Below are 20,886 nucleotides of genomic sequence, written 5' to 3'. Positions count from 1 at the left end.
CCTATGTTTCTTTTAAGAACGCCCTATACTTTTTAAATTAAAAGCCAACTAGTGCACGCTTTCTTTCATAATGCTCTCCTATTTTTCACCAATCAAAACTATAATCCTAAGTGTAAGGAATGTTTCCTATTTTCAGTAGAAAACATTAATTCCATATTCTCTTGCTCCTGATGGCTCCTGATCTTTCGAATCAAAATCCAGTTCCTCATATTTTCTCTTTCAGGAATGGCTATAATGTTTTTGATACAAAATAGACAATGCTATAAGGTTTTCTTTCTCAGCATGCCTTGTATAGTACAAGCTCTATTCCTATGTTTTCTTTTCGGAATGCCTCATATTTTCGAATCAAAACCCTAATCCTATGTTTTCTATTTATAATGCATCCAGTTTTTTAATCAAAATACTAATTATGTGTTCTCTTATCGTGATTTGATCTTCCTATTTTAATCAAAATCCAAATCCTCAGTTTTCTGGGTCTCTCCTATTTGTCAAACAAAACTAACACGCATTTTCTACGTCTCCAACAATGAGTAATCAGCCAATAATCCTATGTTTCTCTGTCGATGTATCACAATTTTCAGTTTTCAATGAAAATCCTAATTCTATGTTTTTCTTTTGCGAGATGTCTCCTATTTTTAATCAAAAATACTAATCCTATGTTTTCTTTTGGGAATGTGACAAATGTATAATCAAAAACTAATCATGTACTCTTTTTAAAAAGAAACCTCCCATTTTCAGTAATCAAAACACACACGTTATCTCGAGATGTTGACTACTTTTTAAACTCGAAAACTAAAGCCCTATGTCAGCGAATGCCTACGAAATCATAATCTACATTATTTTTGGAATGTGTCCTATTTTTTAATCAAAATCTAATCCTGTGTTTTCTTTTGAAAATGACTACAATTCTTGAACAAAAACAATCTATGTTTTTTTCAATACCTTCTTTCAATCAAACTCTATTACAAATTTTCAATTTAGTCAAAACATTAATATTATATTTTCTTTTTGGAATACCTCCTATTTTTTAATCAAAACCTTATTATTTTCCTTTTTTTACGCAATGGCTAACATTTTTTATAGAATAAAATAATGTTGTTTCTTTTAGAATGCCTCTAATTTTTTAATCAAAACTATATCACTATGTTTTTTTTCGGAATGCCTCCTATTTTAGAATCAAAACCCTAATCCGATGTTTTCTTTTAAGAATGCCTCCTATTTTTTAATTAAAATCATAATCTTATGTTTTCTTATCCGAATGTCTATTATTTTTCAATCAAAACCCAAATCCTTGTTTTCTTTTCAGAATATCTCCTATTTTTCAAACAAAAACCTAATCAAATATTTTCATTTCGAAATGACAACAATTTTTTAGTTTTAAATCAAAACCCTAATCCTATGTTCCTATTTTTGAATCTAAACAATAATCCTATGTTTTCTTTTAGGAATGTCTCTAATTTTTTAATCAAAACAGTAATCCTATGTTTTGTTTTCATAATGTCTCCTATTTTTAATCAAAAGCATAATCCTATGTTTTCTTTTGAGAACGTCTCCTACTTTTTAATGAAAAGCCTAATCCGCATATTTCTAAATCAAAATACTATCCCTTTATTTTCTTTTTGGAATGGCTAATATTTTTGAAACAAAACCGTAATGTTATGTTTTCTTTTAAAAATGTCTCCTATTTTTGAACCAAGACCTAATACTATGTTTTCTTTTGAAAATGTCTACAATTTTTGAATCAAACACTAATCCTATTTTTTCTTTTCCTAATGCCCCATATTTTTTAATGAAAACCCTAATACTATGTTTTCTTTTCAGGATGTCTTTTATTTTTTTTAATGAATACCCTAATCCAATATTTTCTTTTTGGAATGTCACCTATTTTTGAATTCAAACCTTAATCCTATGTTTTCTTTAAATAATTTCTCATATTTTTCAATCAAACCCCTAATCCTATGTTTTCATTTCATAATGGCTCCTATTTTTGAAGCAAAAACCGATTCCTATATTTTCATTTTGGAATGCCTCTTATTTTTGAAACAAAACCCTAATCCTATGTTTTCTTTGTAAAAGGCTTGCAATTTTTGAGCCAAAACCTAATCTCATGTTTTCTTCTCTTAATGCCTCCTATTTCTTAATCAAAACACTAATACTATGCTTTTTTTTCTGAATGTCTACTATTTTTGTATCAAAACCCTAATCCTATTTTCTTTTTGAAATATCTCCTATTTTTGAATTAAAACCCTAATCCTATGTTTTCTTTTCATAATGTCTCTTATTGATCAATTGAAAGCCTAATCCTATGTTTTCTTTTCTGAATATCTCCTATTTTTCAGCAAAACCCTAATTCTATATTTTCTTTTCGGAATGGCTACTATTTTCGAATCCAAATATTATTCCTATGTTTCTTTTTAGAGCGTCTCATATTTTTAAATTAAAAGCTAATATTACGGTTTCCTTTCATAATGTCTCATATTTTTCAATCAAAACTATAATCCTATGTTTTTTTTAAGAATGTTTCCTATTTTTCAGTAATAAACATTAATTCCATATTCTCTTTTCTGAATGGCTCCTATTTTTGAATCAAAATCCAATTCCTATATTTTCTTTTCGGAATGGCTAATGTTTTTGATACAAAATAGTAATGCTATGTTTTCTTTTCAGAATGCCTCATATTTTTTAGTACAAGCTCTATTCCTATGTTTTCTTTTCGGAATACCTCATATTTTCAAATCAAAACCCTAATTCTATGTTTTCCATTTATAATGCATCCAATTTTTTAATCAAAATACTAATTATGTGTTCTCTTATCGTATTGTCTTCTATTTTTCAATCAAAACCCAAATCCTATGTTTCATTTTCCTAATATCTCATATTTTTCAAACAAAAACCTAATCTTATGTTTTCTTACTTGAGCAGATATAAAAGCTAATTCTAGGGCTTTTCAAAAGGGGCTTCATCACCACTAACCTCCAAGCACTCTTAGGTCAAGGATCCATTGGAGGAGGTCATTTTGAAGGGTAAATTAAGGAGAGAAGAAGGGGAAACTCAAGTAGATCATCAACGTGCTCAACAACTCGGATCTGAAGAGCTCTCATCACCACCTTCTAGTCGACATTCCAAGGGAGTTTGTCTTTGATTCTTGTCATATTTTCTATGTATTTTGAGCTCTCTATCTTATGTTCAACTAGACTCCCAAGGCCATCAAGCATCATGTAAACCTTTGGAGAAGAATTTGTATGGATGATTATTTTTATATATAATTGAATGGTTGGCTAGTATGTTTGGTTTTAGTCTATCATCTCTTTGTTCAACCAACAATTGATGGATTTTGATGTTTGATTATAAATAATACTTGTATGGTGGGATGCTTGAATGTATTAGGTCACGTGATAATTGAAGGGGGATTCATTGTGCCAGTAAGCCGGAGGTTCCGGCTACATGTACCCCCCTATAGGCATTAGGGTAAGTTCTAGCCTATAGAGCATTTGAACTTCCCTAGCCAAGGGTCCTTGTGCCCAATCACACGTATTAGATTAGGGATACACAATTGAGGTTTTGGGGTAGTTGACACCAAAGTCTAGCGGAACAAACTAAGCCAACTTTATATACGAGCTCTTGTTTCATCTATATTTGTCCTTCTCCCAGGGGATCCTCGCCCGAGGCCTTTATTTATATTTGGCTTCTTCACTATTTCAATTTTTTGGGGTTGCTTTTTTTTAACTCTTTGTGTTAATTTCCATATTTTACATATTGTCACATTTTTTGCTTTCAACCAATAATATCTCTTTAATCGATTAGACAGTAATACCTAGAAGGGAGTAATAGAAAATTTCATAACCTTGGGGAATTTGACCCTCTCATGTTCTTGAGGGAGGTTTATTACTTGACAGCCCATGTACTTACTGCCGCGGTGTCCCGTGCACACTTTTTAGTGTCACGCGCGCTCACCATCAGTGGACGGTTGGCCAAGTAGTGTCCAAAAGGTCCTCTTAAAAGATCTAACTTCGGGCTTTTATAACAAGTTCTGTGAAGTCATGTGGACTTCATGCAGGAGCATGGGGGCTGCACGGCCTTCTATACATGCTATGGGGATACTATACAAGACGCATGTTGTATTGTATACTACTATAGTAAATTACTATAGTGCTATTACATTGCTTCTCCTCTGAATTTGTTTTTTTTCTATATTGGGACCGGTGATGTCACACCCTGACCCAGGACCTCAAGATGTGACAACCACCACAACAACCTGAGGAGAGATACCCTACCACTCTATCCTCGAGTTTCTGCAAGGCTAAAATAATACATTTGCCTCAAATCATAGTTTACACTTCAAAAATCATCGTTAAGAATGATACGACTTTACAACCATGAAACTATGAACTTGTAATAAAATTCATTCTTTGGAATATTGCTCCAGAATTAAACATAAGAATCATGAAGTCTCAATTAATATAATACATCTCAGTAAATCAATTAATGATCTAGAAACCCTCCAAACTATAGCCGTGGTCACGGCTAAGTTCAGAGCCATCATGGTCCTCATATCCTTGATATTGATCCACCGGTTTCATATGGTGACTCCAGATTCCTGAAGTATCATTCAGTTAGGACTCTATGCAGTCCTCTATACCACCTCTAAATGCTGGCTTGTGGTGACCCTTACTACAGAAGGCGGTTACAACCCTATCACCATCAACCACCTATAGGTGTAACAAGAATATAATCACAATAGTAAATCAAATAGTACAAATCCAGGACGATGTCCACATGCCAGGAATGAGAATCATTACACATAAATGTAAATCTCAAGCATCATATGCATATAAGTGTCATACCTTATTTCAAACTTGAAATCTCAATACAACCATAAAAATTTATGTCTAAAAACAAGATTCTTGCTCAATAATCAACAATATAGAATTTTATGGAAACATCATTCCACGTTGATAAAACCATGAAAATCTTGTAATTGAAAATAATGAAAAGCCACAATTAACATTCTAAAAGAATTATGCAATATAAAACCCCATTAACAACTTAGGCTAGAAAGCCTTGGGTGTGCTACTCCTCTGCCAACTCTTTACATCTGGATGAGCCTTCTCCCCCTAACCAATCAAACACACACAAACAACAAGAATTACACAAATAAAGCAAGCAAGAAACCCTAGGTTATCAATGCCACGAAACCCTAATTCTATCCTAGGGTTGACTCAAAACTAGCTACCACGATTTCAATGAATTTCTAAGGGTTTCAACTTCACTCTAAACTAAAGAATTCAAAGAAACATCTATGTTTAATTGGTGCTACAGTAATACTACAGTGTTTAAGAACCCTAGTAAGCAATGGTTCATGGATACCATCAATCAAAGAAGCTATAATAATGCAAAATATATACACAAGTTCTCAAAGCAATAACCAAAAAGAAAAACATGGATTAAGCCAATAATCCAACCCCTTGGTCATTCATCCATCAACAACAAGGAAAAGCAAGGAGATGGAAGCTTACCTCAAGATTTCAGATGTAAGATGGATGAATCTTCAGCTCCAAAGTTAGAAGAACAAGGAATTGACTAAACCTAATTTCTTCTCCAAGAGAACCACATGGAATTGAGATGAAGAAGAGTGCAGAAGGGGTAAAGGGTTAGGGTTTACAAAAGACTCAGAGTGTCTTCAAATCGAGGCTATAAAAGAAAAAGCACTAGCGTGCTTCACAAAAGCATGGCTATGCTTCACCCCGTGCACTACTATAGTAACGTTGCTACAGTAAAGAACACGTCAAGACTTTGCTAGCAAAAACACAGGCGCACTTTTGGCTGTGTAAATTATAGAAATTTGAGAAATGTTGTCAGCACGAGCAGGGGTCTCAGAGTACTGTCATGCTCTCTTATGCACAAGATTGCTTTAGGTCATGCACATTACATATTGGCTAATTTTGTACCAAAACAAGCCAAAAACCCTCCTAAAAAGTGTATAGGTATAAGCATTGCTTAAACACAGGCATGGTTATGCTTTTTATACTAAAATACATAAAAAAACTACTTTACAACCACGAACTCCGCCAATTGAACCAAACACTTGTGAACATGATCGGTTATAAACACCCGCAAGTCCACAGGGTTGCCAAGTAATACCTCTTGTGAAAGGACGAGAGGGTCATATTCCCAAGCCCCAAGGAGCAACCCTTACTTCCTCTTTGCGTGTTGCTTAACCTACACATTCAATTGAGTGCTCTAAAATACAAAAGAAATACAAAGAACTCAAGGACGCAGTCTACAGTTGAGATAAAAAAGGGTGAAAATGAAGGGGTGAAAATGGTCACGGATTTGGATTCACCTAGGGCTACTGCAATGAGAAGGATGCTAAGACTAATAAGTAAATGGTGGTTTGGACCAAGAGAATCTTGGGAAAGGTTAACCAGATGGCCATGGCAATTGACTCCTAATCCAATATGGGTATTGATTGCTTCCCCGCAAGTGTACGGGATCGCCAAGTAATACCTCGTGTGAAGACACGAGGATCGTATTCCACGGGGCTAAGGATCTCCTATTACTTCTTCTCGTACTATTATCTAACCTAAGATCTTAAGTGATGGATTTAACTCTACTAGATGCAATTAAAACTAAAACAAGACTTCCAACAAATTAGAGAGGGCAAGCAATGAGTAAGCAAGAGAATCAATGTAATGCAAAAGCCTAACGATGTGGATGCCCTTTCGGGGGTTATCATGAAACATGGATGATGATCAAAAGATGCAAGGGTAAATTGGGCCAAGAGATTTCTAGATTAGAAGAACCCCTATTTCTAGGCGATTGAACCCTAATCCCATACGAACATTGATAGGAATTTCTTCTAAATCTACGTTCCTACAATTGCATTAAGTATAAGGAAATCTCAAATAGGAGTAAACCTACTCTTCTTCGGCTTGAACTTAACATGGAGGGCTACCAACACCCAATTTCTCGGCGTGATGATACAAGTATCTTCTTCTAATCCATTCAAGATCTAATACATGCGAGCAAGTCATATCTACATGCATCACTCATAAAAGAGCTACGGATTTCTCCGTAGAGTAGCCCTAGGGATGAAAAACAATGTATTAAACCTTAAAAATAACCCAAGCGAGAATTATCCACAATACATGATAACCCTCCAAGGTTCACCAACACCCGGTGGCCTTGGGGGTCTAGTGGATCATCATTCCACAACAAACAACACAATCAAGCAAAACATAAAGCAAAAGCATAGATGGCACTCCCTAGATGAAATGGTGGAGGAGGGATAGAGAATGTGCCGAATGATGCTTCCCCAGCCAAAGGAATACCGGATGACGCTTCCCTTAGCCACGGGTCTCCTTCCTTCAAATCGTGGTTGATCTCCCCTTTGAATGATGTTGCCTTCTTGCCTTGAGAGCCTTAGACCTTGGCCTTGAATGATCTCCTAGCTTCCTTGCCCTTCTTCTCCTTCCTAAGGTCGCCCAAAGTCTCTCAAGTGGTCTCTCAAAACATGTCCAGAAAAAGTCCCTTGTTCTGCCCTAAAAGTCAACTTTTATACCCCTCATGGCATATGGTTCGTATAGGGGGTTGTATGGGGGTTGTATAGCACTCAAATAATCTAGATTCACGCTCCATACAGGGTGCATACAGGATCCATACGGCCTCCATACGGCCCCCATACTGGGTGGTATGAAAATCTGGGCAGACAGCTTCAATTTCATCCCACTGCTACAGTGCATACGTCCCCCATGCCTCTGACATCAAGCAAATATAAGACTCCATAAGCAATGAACAATGATACATAGATGTTGAGTTATAGTCAATAAGCATAATAAGAAATACCCTGTCTCACCCCTATATGTCTGTGCCGTGTAAGTGAATTTTATATCTCATTTGCCCTGATCTGGTCTAGCCTAAGGACTTCAATCAGTACAGCTCTAGATGCTAACCACTCCATATACAAAGAATTCTAAGGCTTAAACTATTAAGTGCTACTTCAATGGCCAAGTAAGATCCCTCTAAATCTTTATCTTGAAACTGAATCCTCTTTCTTCTCAAAACCTTAGGTAGGTACTCAAAAAGATCACCACGGTTTTTATTTTCATTTCATCATTCATTTCTTTTCTTTTTTTGTTTTGAGTCCGACTAACGTAGATTGCACCAACATCATTTTGAAATCTTTATGGAGGGTGCACATGCCGGTTACGCACAAGAGCCACCGAACTACTCGATATAGTCTACATAGACACATTCATGCTTCAGTAGTAGAGGAATACTGACATAGACTCATTTTTTTTCTTTATCTCTCTTTTTTTCATTCATTTCATTATTTTTTTCCACATTCTTTAGAGTACTCTACATGACACAAAACTAGGATTAGCTCAACAAGACTTAGAAGTTCTTAAGAGTCCATTGAAGAATAGAACTTAGTGTTCTAAGGACAAGTACTCAAAGAAGTGTGTTAAGCATACAAAAGAGTTAGAGTAGTCAGATTGGCTATTCCCAGGGCATCGACAAAAAATTCAGTGCACATGGCAATACTAGGGATAAAACAACATTCACTAAAGCATAAAAAACAAGTAACCCACATCAATCATTAGTCCAAGATAAAAGAATCTTACAAGAATTAACAAAGCCATCATAGGTAGCACTAGCATGTAACAAATGGTCCTAATACATGAAAGACGCCCATCCCCATACTTAGTGTTGTACATTGCCCTCAATGTACACTAATCATGAAAAACATGCAAGATCAAGCAATGAAAATAAAATAGGAGGGTGAAAATGAACTTCCCCGGTTCAACTTGTGCTCATCGTGAGGTATGACTCGACAAAAGGTGTGGTGAGCAATACATGTCTCGTCCGACCTCCATTAAAAATTAGGAAAGCTCACCAAATTCCCTCAATGCCCTGTGAGGCAAAAAGGGGACATCATCATTCCACAAAAATTTACCAATGTAAACACAAGGGAGAAACTAGGGAGAAGTCAACAAAACACATAGATGAATAAAAAAATAAAGTTCGAAAACACAAGTCGGTAGGGTAAGAATGATGCCAACTCAACAAAATACAAAAATACAAAACAAAGCAAACTAAAGTAGATAATGAGTGTCCATGCTCAAATGGGCTGCTACTCACCACAATCTGGTGTCGGTGGTGGTGGCATGGTGGCAGAAGAAGTGGTCACGTGTAGCGTAGAATGAACCATAGTAGCGAGGTGATGAAACGGTGAAAAATCCTCCTCAAGTCGACACTCGTCCCCTCAATGATCGCGTGAAGCTAGCCACTAGATCTCGCACTGCTCCCGACACACACCGAATCTCTCCCTCAATCCCACTCGAGCCTCATATCAAAATCAGGTAATGATGTAGTGCCGCGAGGGGACGAGGAGTGTCCTCAGGGGCTCGACTACGGTGCTCTGCTCTTGTTGACTACACTCGCCAGCTGGCCTGTGGAGGTGTGGGTCTCGCCACTGCACGCCCGGGTCAACACCAAGCCTATCGCCCAGACATGTGGCCTTCCTGTTGTGCCGCACCTCCTACAATGGTCATACCTCGAGTGCGCTTTCGAGATAAACCCATGCCACGGATCAATCTAGTCACATAGGGGCACAACAAATATAGCTCCTAATCGCAGCATACCATCCCTGGTGAAGAAATTCATCGGCAATAAGGTGGCTAAGATGAGTAGGGTACTGCTCAAAGATACCATACATCATGTAAAGATCAGACTATGTGACCACCCCCTTTGCTATCAGCCCCGCCCATATAGAACGAGCAATCAAAGCATGAATGTACTTGTGTGTCAGGTCTGTCATGCGTGAGGCTTTTCGTGTCCGGGTCACTACCTCGCAAGGTCGCCCAATAGCGGCTTCTCGCTCACAACACTTGGGAAATCAAGCTTAAGACCGTCTACCAAGCACTCGAATTGATAAACTCATCATCATAGATTCCCCAAATACTCTGGCAAAGTCCAAGTGGTTCATAGTACTGAGTTTTTTTCCAAAAAGCATGAAAAGGATGGTAACACATTTCCTATCCCACATGATTGTGCATCTTGTCGTGCCTCAAAAAGTACTCAAAAACCTCCAAGGTTAATTGGCGAAAGATTGGCTCTTATTAATGGTAAAAAGCTTATCCAAACAATTAGTGTGATAGCCACTCCTTGACTTGATTTTTCTATCCCAAGGCTCTCCACAAGCCCCCCAAATGGATCTAACACAACGTCCAAAATAGTTTTGTCTTCAAGGTATCGTATCTCTCTCGATGATGGGCTAACTTGAAGATGGGTTCATCCGGTGTAGTTGAGGGTTCGGTGGTTCTTGGGCATTTGGAGATGAGTCTTTTAGTGTGAGCTATCCCTACAATGAAGATAAACCTTGTTCAAGCTTATAGGGATACAGGATAAATCAAAATAAAATACAAGAGATAGAAAAAACCAATTAAAAATCAAATTTTTGTGGTCATATGGCCGTATGGGGACCGTATGGTCACTATTCATGCGGCAAGAGTTTCCCCTATATTCCTGGAATCGAAATATTTTTACATAAATTTGTATGAAACTTCATCCATGACATTCACATCATCCAATCTAAGAAAAATTCTTGAGAAATTCCACACAAAAGCTCCAAGAATGCACAAGAAATGAAAAAGAGAAAACTAGGGCATTAAAAAAGCATATCGATGAAATCTTAAGAAAACAAGCTTTAAACTCGACGAAAACCACTAGATCGAAGTCTCCAATGAATGGGGAGAAGTTTTAGGAGAAAAAATGAGGATATTTGGCCAAGAAATGAGTGAGAAAGAAGAGAGAAAATCGGTGGAAAGAAGATAGAAATGAGAGAATGGAAGAGAGAGAAGAGAGAATATATTTAGTCATGAAGAGTGCCCCTATACGGCCCCATAAGGCCCCTGTATGTGGGCGATGAGGCCGAGAGACACTCTCGGCCGAGGCTCTTTGACAAGGTCCCCTTGCGTATATCCCGTAAGTGCACGGGTTTGTCGAAGTAATAATCCCGAGTGAGCGGTGCATCGAATCCACGGGGAGTAGGGGAATGAAAAATACTTAATTCGATTCTTAGCTATGTAAAAGATCAATGATAATGAGTGTGACATTGATTCAATTCTCAAGATAAAAAAGCAACAAGTAAGAGAGCAAAAGTAAAGAAGGGGGTAAGGCAATCGATAAAGATGGGGTACCCGGATAATGCTCCACCTAGGATAATTGCTTCCAGTGCAAGAACCCTCTATTATGCTTCCTAATCAATGCAATGATGAGTCGTGGAAATCCTTAATTACATAGTCCCAAATCTAAGGTCAACTATGCCCTAACTCTATGCATGTCCCGGAGGAGAAATCGAACAATCTCAACACCGTACTCTCAGCATAGAGTTGCAATGAGTTCTAGGAATTCCAAGTGATAAATCTTTTTCCTAATTATAGACCTAACCCTTTGGTCCGAGTGGAAGGTCCCTAACCACAATTGAGCCCTAGATACTAAGATCACTAACGCTTCACTCACGATGCAGCAACTAAGCTCCCGACTGAAGTTCATCCCTTAGACCATTCATCTATGTATGGCCGCAAAGAAGTCGAGGAACGGAGGTAGAATCTATCACGCGAGGAGAAAGGGACGCTATTGATCGTCCCCGACTCACCCTCTCAACCCTCTCCAACCCTAGCTTTGTCTAACGCCGTGGTGTGACACTCACTAACAAGGTTACCAACAAGAACTCTCAACCCCTAGTGTCACCTAGGGAAATGTTCATACAATCAAGCATTCATAGTTGGAACTCACAATAAACATCAATTTATTGAAAAGCATAATAAAGAGGTTCAAAAGAAACAAATACATCCTATGGGTTCACAATACCCGAGTACCCACTAGAGTTTAGCTCTCCATGGAGCTAAGTACAATCAAAGAAATAGAATGTAAAAGCAATGAATCCATAAATAAACCCCTCGATAGTCATGTCAATGGTCTTATGGAAAGTCCTCTACTCATTGTCCAAAGGATTCCCTCATCCGATATGGGATGCGCCTCATGAAGCCCCCTACCAACCTTCTTCCCAAGGAATGAGCGATGTTGGAGCCATAGAACCTCTCCAAAACCTTGGCACAATACCCCTCAAAACCCTAGCCGAAGTCCTCTCCAGTTGGGAAAAAGATGGAGAAAGAATACCAAAAATCGGGCTAAATCGGCTTTAAATAGAGCCGAACTGGGTGACTCACAGGCGTGGGTGCTCCACGCTACGTCTGGACCTTTTCCACACGGCGTGATAATTTCCTGCACGCGCATGGATTCTCTCGTTTCTACGGTTTCTCGGCCCGATTTCGTGAGCAGTCTGTCGCTACAGCTACAATGTTGCTTTCTGATATGCTCTTCAGCTTAACACGAATAGCTGATTCCATACTTTCATTGGGGTAACGCATAGCGGGCACACGTTCACATCTGTGAATCACTTGCTTCTGTCAATGGTGCACGCTGGTGGAGCTCTTATTCTATGTGCATAAGTCGGAATGCTCGAATGTGACTACCTTTGTGCCCCTCCAAAATGGATGTGCCCACTCGAATACGAGGAGGTTGGCACACACCCTAGCATCTCACACCCGACCCATGTCTTCGCGTTTGAACCTTAGCAAGATTTCCTCCAAAATTGCTGCATTATGATCCACATTGGCTCTATTTCCTTCATACTCGGCCTCACAGACCCTACATGCATAAAAAGTAACATAAAACACACATATTAGTGTAAAAACCGAGAAAAAGTAATGCTCAACATAAGGGAATGAACTCTTCGCGTCGTGATCGCACAAGCACTTTTTCACTCCTGCGCGTCTCAAATGGCCCGCGTATGAGGGCCGTCTCAGGGGTAATCTCAGATGTGCAGGCAGCCACCTGATTGGCCTGCAGTGTCCATCTCAAACGGCCTCCATACACCCTAGGATGGTCATATGACTTTTAAACTCACTTAAAACTTTGAAATCCTGCATCAAATGATGTAAAAATGATATGGAAAGCTCGAAGACTACTCCAAAAATGAATGAAATGAGTAAAACGACTATCTAGCACATGAAATGACATCAAAATATGAGTTTCTCAAGAAGTTGCACAAATAAACCATAATTAAATCGATGAGAACAATGTGCTAAGTGTGTTAGCATGAACTTATTCAAAAACAGACAAGTCTAAGAAATACAAAAAGTGAAATGAACTAAGACCTAAAATACAAAAAACGCAATAAAACACCCCCGGATGCTTTGGTTGCCTCCCAAGAAGCGATTGTTTAACGTTACGAGGCTGACGTACCTCATCATTTACTTCATGGGGGTTCAAAAAGTTTGAAGCCACCCCCAATTTCCTTTTCAGTGTTGTTTCTTCCTGGCAAATTCAGTGATAACATTGAAAAGACCTCGAATTATTCATGAGTAGAGAAGGGTGAAAACCTTCCCTCCTTGAGATGTGGGGTGATGAAGCTTGGCACCTTTGTTTTTTCTCCCATGAATCTCCCTCCACATTTTCTTCACAAATGATTGTTTTTTCTCTTTTTCCTTAGCATTGGTATAGGATACCTTCTCTTTTGGTTGGTTCAAGTTGTGAATTTTAGGATGGTAGTGAGGTTCTTCTTGTTGTTCATTCCCCAACTCTCCCAAATACTCATCCAAAGGGTTTATCGAGAGCACCTCCTGCACACAATCAAGAATTAACCTATCGGGTCTCATCAATGAAGTAAAAGCATGTCATTATGATCTAAAGAATGTTTCATAGCAGCCATAGATAGCGTATACCACTTCCTCTTCTCTCGACTCTTAACATTAATTTCCCTCCTTTCAAATCAATTAGGGCACCCGAGGTGCTAAGGAATAGCTAGCCAAGAATCAATGTTGTCTTTTACATCCTCATCGATGTCCATGATGACAAAATACACAGGGAAGACAAATTTGTCCACTCGGACAATCACATCTTCAACAATCCGATGAGGTTTCCTTGTTGATTGATCCGTCATCCTCGTGGGCCTTAACTCATCCAAGCCAAGTTTCAAATACATGGTGTAGGGCATGACATTTATCCTAGCCCCCGAGTCTGCTAGAGCATTTTCTTGGACTCCTCCTTCAAGCATGCACGGGATAATGAAACTTCTTGGATCTTTCAACTTTTGTAGGAACTTCTTTTCTAAAATGGCCGAGCAATTTCTTATAAGTGCAACCGTGCCTTCTTCCTCCAACTTTCTCTTGTTCGTATGGAGCTCTTTTAAAAACTTGGCAGATTTAGGCATTTGGGTCAATGCTTCAACTATTGGGATGTTCAAACGGAGTTGTTTCAAAATGTTGATGAACTTTCTGAAGTGAACATCTTCCTTATCATGCCTCAATTTGGTTAGATAAGGGATTGGAGGCTTGTACTCGGATGATTTTGACGGTCCTTGTTGTTGGGGCTTATCATTTCTTCCCCGATTTTTGTCTTCAACGCTCAACTAGCTTAGGGTCTTCCCGTAGGCTACCCCACTTTCCATGACACTTGGTTCAACTTCGACCCTTGTCTTCACTTACCTCCCTTCTAAGGGCAATGGCCTTCAAGTGCTCCCTTGGATTGTCTTCCATGTTACTAGGAAGACAACCTAAAAGGACGCTTAGAATTTGCCTTGGCAAGTTCCCCGACATGTCCATATATGCGTGTAAACCGCTAAGTGCACGAGGTGTCAAAGTAATAACCCTGATGAGTGGGTATCAGTATCCATAGAGAGTAGGGAATAAAGACACTTAAGTTGTTTCTTAACTAATGTGGAAGATAAATAGTGATAAGTGTGACAAAATATGAAATAAAAAAAATAAAAACAATAAGATAGAAGGCACAAGTAAAGGAAAAGGTAAGGCAATCGATAAAGATGGGGTGCCCGGATATTGATCCGCCTAGCACAATCGCTTTCAAGTGTAAGAACCCTCTATTATACTTCCTAATTGTGCTAACAATGAGTCATGGAAATCCTTATTTACATGATCCCAAATCTATGGTCCCACCATGCCCTAACTCTATACATGTCCCGGGAGGAGAGATTGAATAACCTCTCAACCTCGCACTCGATAGAATTAGCAATGAGCTCTAGGGATTCCAAATGATAAACCCTATTCCTATGTATAGACCCTAACTCTTTGGTCCGGGTGGAAGATCCCTAGCCAAAATAAAGCCCTAGGGTGCTAAAAATCACTTGGCTTCACTCCGTTGCACTTCGCAACTAAGCCTGTACGGAAGGTCATCCTTTAGCCACTCACTCTACTATAGCCGCAAAGAACTCTTGGTACATGGAGGTAGGATAGATCCTGCTATGGAGGGAAAGGGGACTCACGCTACCTCTCGACTCACCCTCTCAACCATCTCCAATCTAGCTTTTGTCTAACTCTCATGGTGTGTCACTCACTCCCAAGAGTTACCAAGAAGAACTCTCAACACTAGTGTCACTCTAGGGGAGTATTTATACAATTAAGTCTCCAAGATTGGAACTCACAATAAACATCAATTAATTGAAAGCATAATAAAGAGATTCAATGAAACTAATACATCCTAGGTTCACAAATACCCAAGTACCCACTAGGGGTTTAGCTCTCCATGGAGAAAGATACAATTAATGAAATCGAATGTAAAAACAAAACATCCATAGAAAACCCCCTTGTTAGTCGTGGCAATGGTCTTATGGAGAGTCCTCTACTCGTCGCAAGGATCCCCTTGTCCAGCCTAGGATACACCTCACCGAATCGGTGCCGATGAAAGCTCTCCCACTAACCTTCTTCCAAACGGTGTGCAATATAGTAGCCATAGAACCTCTCCAAAGCCCTAGCCAATACCTCTCAAAACCCTAGCCACCGCCCTCTCTCAAGTTGGGGAAAAGATGGAGAAAAGAATGCTTTGAAATCGGGCTGAAATCGACTTTTAAAGGGCTGGAATCGGGAATCCACACGCCCTTGTGGGCGCCCATGTGGACTTTTCATACGGGCGTGTGGAATTTCCACACGCTCGTGTGGATTCTCTGTTTTCTTGTTTTTTCTCGACTGTACGTAAGATCTTTGTTGCGAGTATTTTTGCTACATCATTTTTCTACATCGCCATTGATCGCCTTGTTTCTTTAATAACGAACATGTTGGTGGAGATCTTGTTCTATATGCACAAGTCAGAATGCTTGAATATGACTGCCCTTGTACCCCTCCATATAGTTATGCTAACTCGAGTACGAGGAGGTTGGCACACATTCCTGCATCTGAAACCTGACCTATGTCTTCGCGTTTGAACCTTAGCAAGATTTCTTCCAAATTAGTGCATTACGACCCACATTGGCTTCTTTATCTCATAATCGGCCTCACTACCCTACCTGCATCAAAGTAATATAAATACACCCATATTAGCGTTAAAACCCGAGAAAATTAATACTCAACACAAATAAAGAACACTTCAAATTCTTATCGCACAAGCACTTATCAAACTCCCCCACACTTAAGGTTTTGCTTGTACTCAAGCAAAGATTAAAACATTATATGCATGGATGAAGGAAATATTGGAAGTGCTTGGCCTTAGGTTCACTAAAGCATACAAAGAGAGCATTTTACAAGTAAAGGAAATTTCCACACTAAATACGAAAAATCTATGCTCTAGCTAAAAACTTGAATAAAAAAAAGACAACAAACCTGAAATAGCGTAATTGTTTGAACTCACTCAAAACAACCCAAAGTATACTCCTCATTGTTCTAAGTACAAGGGACTTATTTATCTACAAAATGTAACAAAAATTTCAAAAATGGTAGTAGCTTCACACGTCCTCTAAGGTAGCCCTTTCCAAAGAGGCCGCTAAGGTGGCTTTCACACTTTTGAAGTGGTAGCTCTTTCTACCGGAGTGGTAGCTTTCACTCATCCTATGGGATAGCTCTTTCTCTCATTAGGGCATAACTAGTATCCGACTTATGAGAGTAGCTTCATACTTCATAGGTGGTAGCTCTTTTCCACCCAACAAGCACAAATAAACAATAAAACTATTTTTGTTTCTTCTTTTCATTTTTCCATTTTTCAAAAATTAACACAAGAAACAACTATAAAATAGTCCCTTATACATCAAACATGAGTTTCCAAAAGAGTTCAAAGAGTGAGTAGTGCAACAAGTGTCAATCGGGTAAAAATTTCTAGAAATTCAAGCACAAACTAGAGCATGAAAACATTCAATGTTAAAAAATCTCATAAACTCAAGAATACAATCAATGCAACTAAGGTGAACCACCATTAGCTATATGAGCATTTATATCAATCAAAACTACTATAAAAAGGGATGCGTGCACTATGAAACCCCCACACCTCCCACCCCACCACACACACACACACACACACACTTAAGTTGTACATTGTCCCCAATGTACACATGCAAGCTCATTCATAATGTAAATCAATAAAATTCAAATGTGGGAGAAGCAATCAAAACAATACTCCCGTGACTCCTAGTGTTGCATTTGATGGAGCTAAGTCCTTGGGAGTGTTATTCCAACGGGTTGTGAAGCTCACACGGCCAAGTGACGAAACACCTTGACCGTGCCCATGACAAAGTCTCAATTCCCATGATGACAAGACCATCTCGCACGCATACGAGGGGTTTAGTGAAGCTCAATAAAACAAACATAACTTTCGAGTATATAAAAAGATAAGACAATGAATACAACTCGAGATACAAAATGAAAATAAACTCGGAAGGAAAGTCCTACGAGTATACAAGTCCAAAAATAAAAATGCGTAGTAAAAGGCGAGGAAAATAAAAATCAAGTGTCGATGTCGTCCTCTGGCTCTGCTGCTGGTGGTGGTGGTGATGAAGTACATGGTGGGTCAACTGGTGCTGGAATAGGGAATGGAGGTACTGGAGATGCCGGGGAGTTCTGCCTCATAGGACAAATGACGAGCCGATGTCTCGCTCTAAGATCTGGCTGTAATGTGTCAAAATGTGCCATGAACTCGTATCATATCGTGCGCTGTGCAGCCCTAATATCGGCAATCTCTACTCGGGGCCTCTGCTACCTCATGCATATCACCCCCACGGTGCTCTCGAGCCTCTCAAAGCGATCCTAGGCTCGAGATGGTGAAAACATGCGCACGGGGGGTGGGTTCTCGGTCACCGGAGGTGCCTCGGTCTCCATAGGTGCTGACTAAGGCTCGGTGGCAAGATGGAAAGCCTCAGCATCATCACCCTCCTCCTCGGCTATCTATGGGGCTGGTAGAACCAGAGCATAAGCCCCCGTTTGAACCCTACGAACCATGCCCATCAATCTCATCGTCTACATGCTCGGGCGCGAGTAAACTCGTCTTCTCGGCCCTCAGATCGCGCCTAAGAGACCAATACCAAGAGATAATCTCGTAATGTATGGACAGAAGATCGCTCCCAATCGGCATCATGTCACGATGTTGAATGTACTTAGCGACGATGTGGCCTAGATGGATCGGTATGCACTGCATCATCGAATAATAGTACAGAAGCTCATGCCGGCTCAGAATGCCAGTGCTATCACCACAGACGTTCACTGACCTGCTCATGATGGCATGTAAATATCTGTGTGCGGGTCGGGAAAGGCACGTGGCCTTGGACACCCCCGGCTCATACTGGCCCTGACCACACAATGCTCTGTAAGCTCTCTGCATGGTCAAAGCTCCAGGATAATCATTCGGTAACTGAGAATACTCCTCAGTATTTATGAATGCCTCATCGTATATGCCAAGCCGGACTAAAAACTGCGTGATATTCATGCTCTGGTGATGTCCAAGTGCTCTAAAGCCCGAGCAGCGTGCCGAGGTCGCCGAATCTCGAATAGGATCTGTCGAACTCGAATTACGACAAGACCTCCAGTGTAATCTCACGGATGGCTAGCTCTCTAATTTAGAACAACTGCCTCCAAGTACCCACCAACAGGAGATCCTCAATCTCATTGGTGAACTCGTTTCCTCTGTAAATCTCTCGAGTATGCTCGTTTCTAGGAATCGAGTCGCATCCCAAATTGAAAGTCTCAACAAACTCTCAAAAATGTGCTAATGCTCGGGGTATAGTGAATCTCATACCCTCGGGACTCGATGAGATGACTCAGCGACCACTTATCGACTTGCTTCTTTGACCGGGTGCCATAATCTTCAAAAATTTGTAAGAAAACCGATCAAACAAGTCAATTAAGCAATCTTTGCAGAAATCCACAGCAGCTGTGGATCCAGCGAAAGCATGAAAAGAACACGGTCACGCCTCAAAAATAAAAAAATACACCGTTAAATCACTTTTAACTCCATTCTAAACATGCGTACCCATTCTAATTATAGAAACGAAGCATTATTCACCAGTTTCATCGATTAAAATCAAGAATTTGTGAAGAGAACAAAAGATAGGGCTTACCGACCAGTTGAAGTGGAAAACCTTTAAGCGGCCAGAAAACCACACAAAAATCCCTCCAAATACAGCAGTGTGAAGTTGGGAAGAAGTGTGAGGGTGCTCTCAGGCAAAGAGGGAGTGTGGGAATAAGAAGAAACGATAATCCTTTAAAAGGACTCGCGCCACTTGGCGTTCTGTACATCCACACGGGTATGCGGAAATTACCCATGGTTGGTGCGTCCCTAGAGGAAAGCCTCACAGGGGCAGATGCATGCCCCTGTGCTATCTCAGGAAAACACGCACTACCTCTGAATGCTCTTGCACGAGCGTCCGAAAAATACCCACGCCTGTACGCTCGACCCACAGGGGCAGCCGCACGCACCTGTGGCTGCTCTGGACATCCAAGAAAAATTGCTAAGTGTTTCGCACGGCTGTGGCTGCTCTGGACATCCGAGAAAAATTGCTAAACATTCCGCACGCCTGTGGCTACTCTGGACATCCAAGAAAAATTTCTAAGTGTTCCGCATGCCCGTGCGGAAATTCCACACGGACGTGGACATTCATAGGCACAACTCATAGGGACAAGCACACGCTCTTGTGTCTTCTTGGGATGGAGAGAGCTCCTCTACAGAGATTCACACGGGTGCGCGGAAATTACCCACGCCCGTGCAATTTTCACAAGGTCGCCCATAGGGTAGAAACCACGTCCCTATGTGCTCTCGGGATAATCTGCAATTTCCACTGGCCCGTGTGTTTTCTTTGGATGCGTTAGAAAATTCTCCAGGCTCTGTAGAAAAGTTTTGAACATGTTTACACACTCATAGCCTGCCCTAATATGTAAATTTTACGAGTGAAAACATGAGAAATAGCTCAAGCTACCCAACTTCGCCAAATCAACATGAAAACACACGATGACAATTAAAAACCCACAATAAAAATCGCCCGACACAAGTATATAAAAAAATCAAGACACTATCACTCAACACTTTATTCATGTACACACTAAACTACAAAACTACAGACTAGATAAACACTTGGGTTGCCTACGAAGAAGTGCTTGTTTAACGTCACTTAGCTTGTCGTACCTTGTCTTACCTCACGGGGTTCATAGATCAAAGTTGACCTCTTACCCATGGCTTGGAAGCACGATGAGCAAAATCTCTTGAGTGTAGAGGGTGAATTATCGGGCTTGGGACCACCTAACAATATTTCATCCAACTTCCTTAGTTCACACACATCTCCAATAGCCTTGGAGCATTTCCAGAGGTGTCTCCTAGCCCTCTTCATCTTCCAGAGTACCTTCTTCAAGATCCCTGCGGTAGATAGTACTTCTTCCATCGAACCAAGCTTCATTGCTTGCTCCCTCCTCGACCTCTATAACCTCAGGTGCGTGTTCATTGGGCTTCTCACTCGGAAACTTACCCTCAACCTCACGACCACTTCTCAAAGTGATCGCCTTCACATGTTGTCTAGGGTTGGTTTCGGTATTACTCGGCAAGCTTCCTTGTGGCCTT

The sequence above is a fragment of the Dioscorea cayenensis genome, chromosome 1 (assembly GCF_009730915.1).
Source record: "Dioscorea cayenensis subsp. rotundata cultivar TDr96_F1 chromosome 1, TDr96_F1_v2_PseudoChromosome.rev07_lg8_w22 25.fasta, whole genome shotgun sequence".
In the NCBI taxonomy this organism is placed as follows: Eukaryota; Viridiplantae; Streptophyta; class Magnoliopsida; order Dioscoreales; family Dioscoreaceae; genus Dioscorea; species Dioscorea cayenensis.
This window is presented reverse-complemented; position numbering follows the sequence as displayed.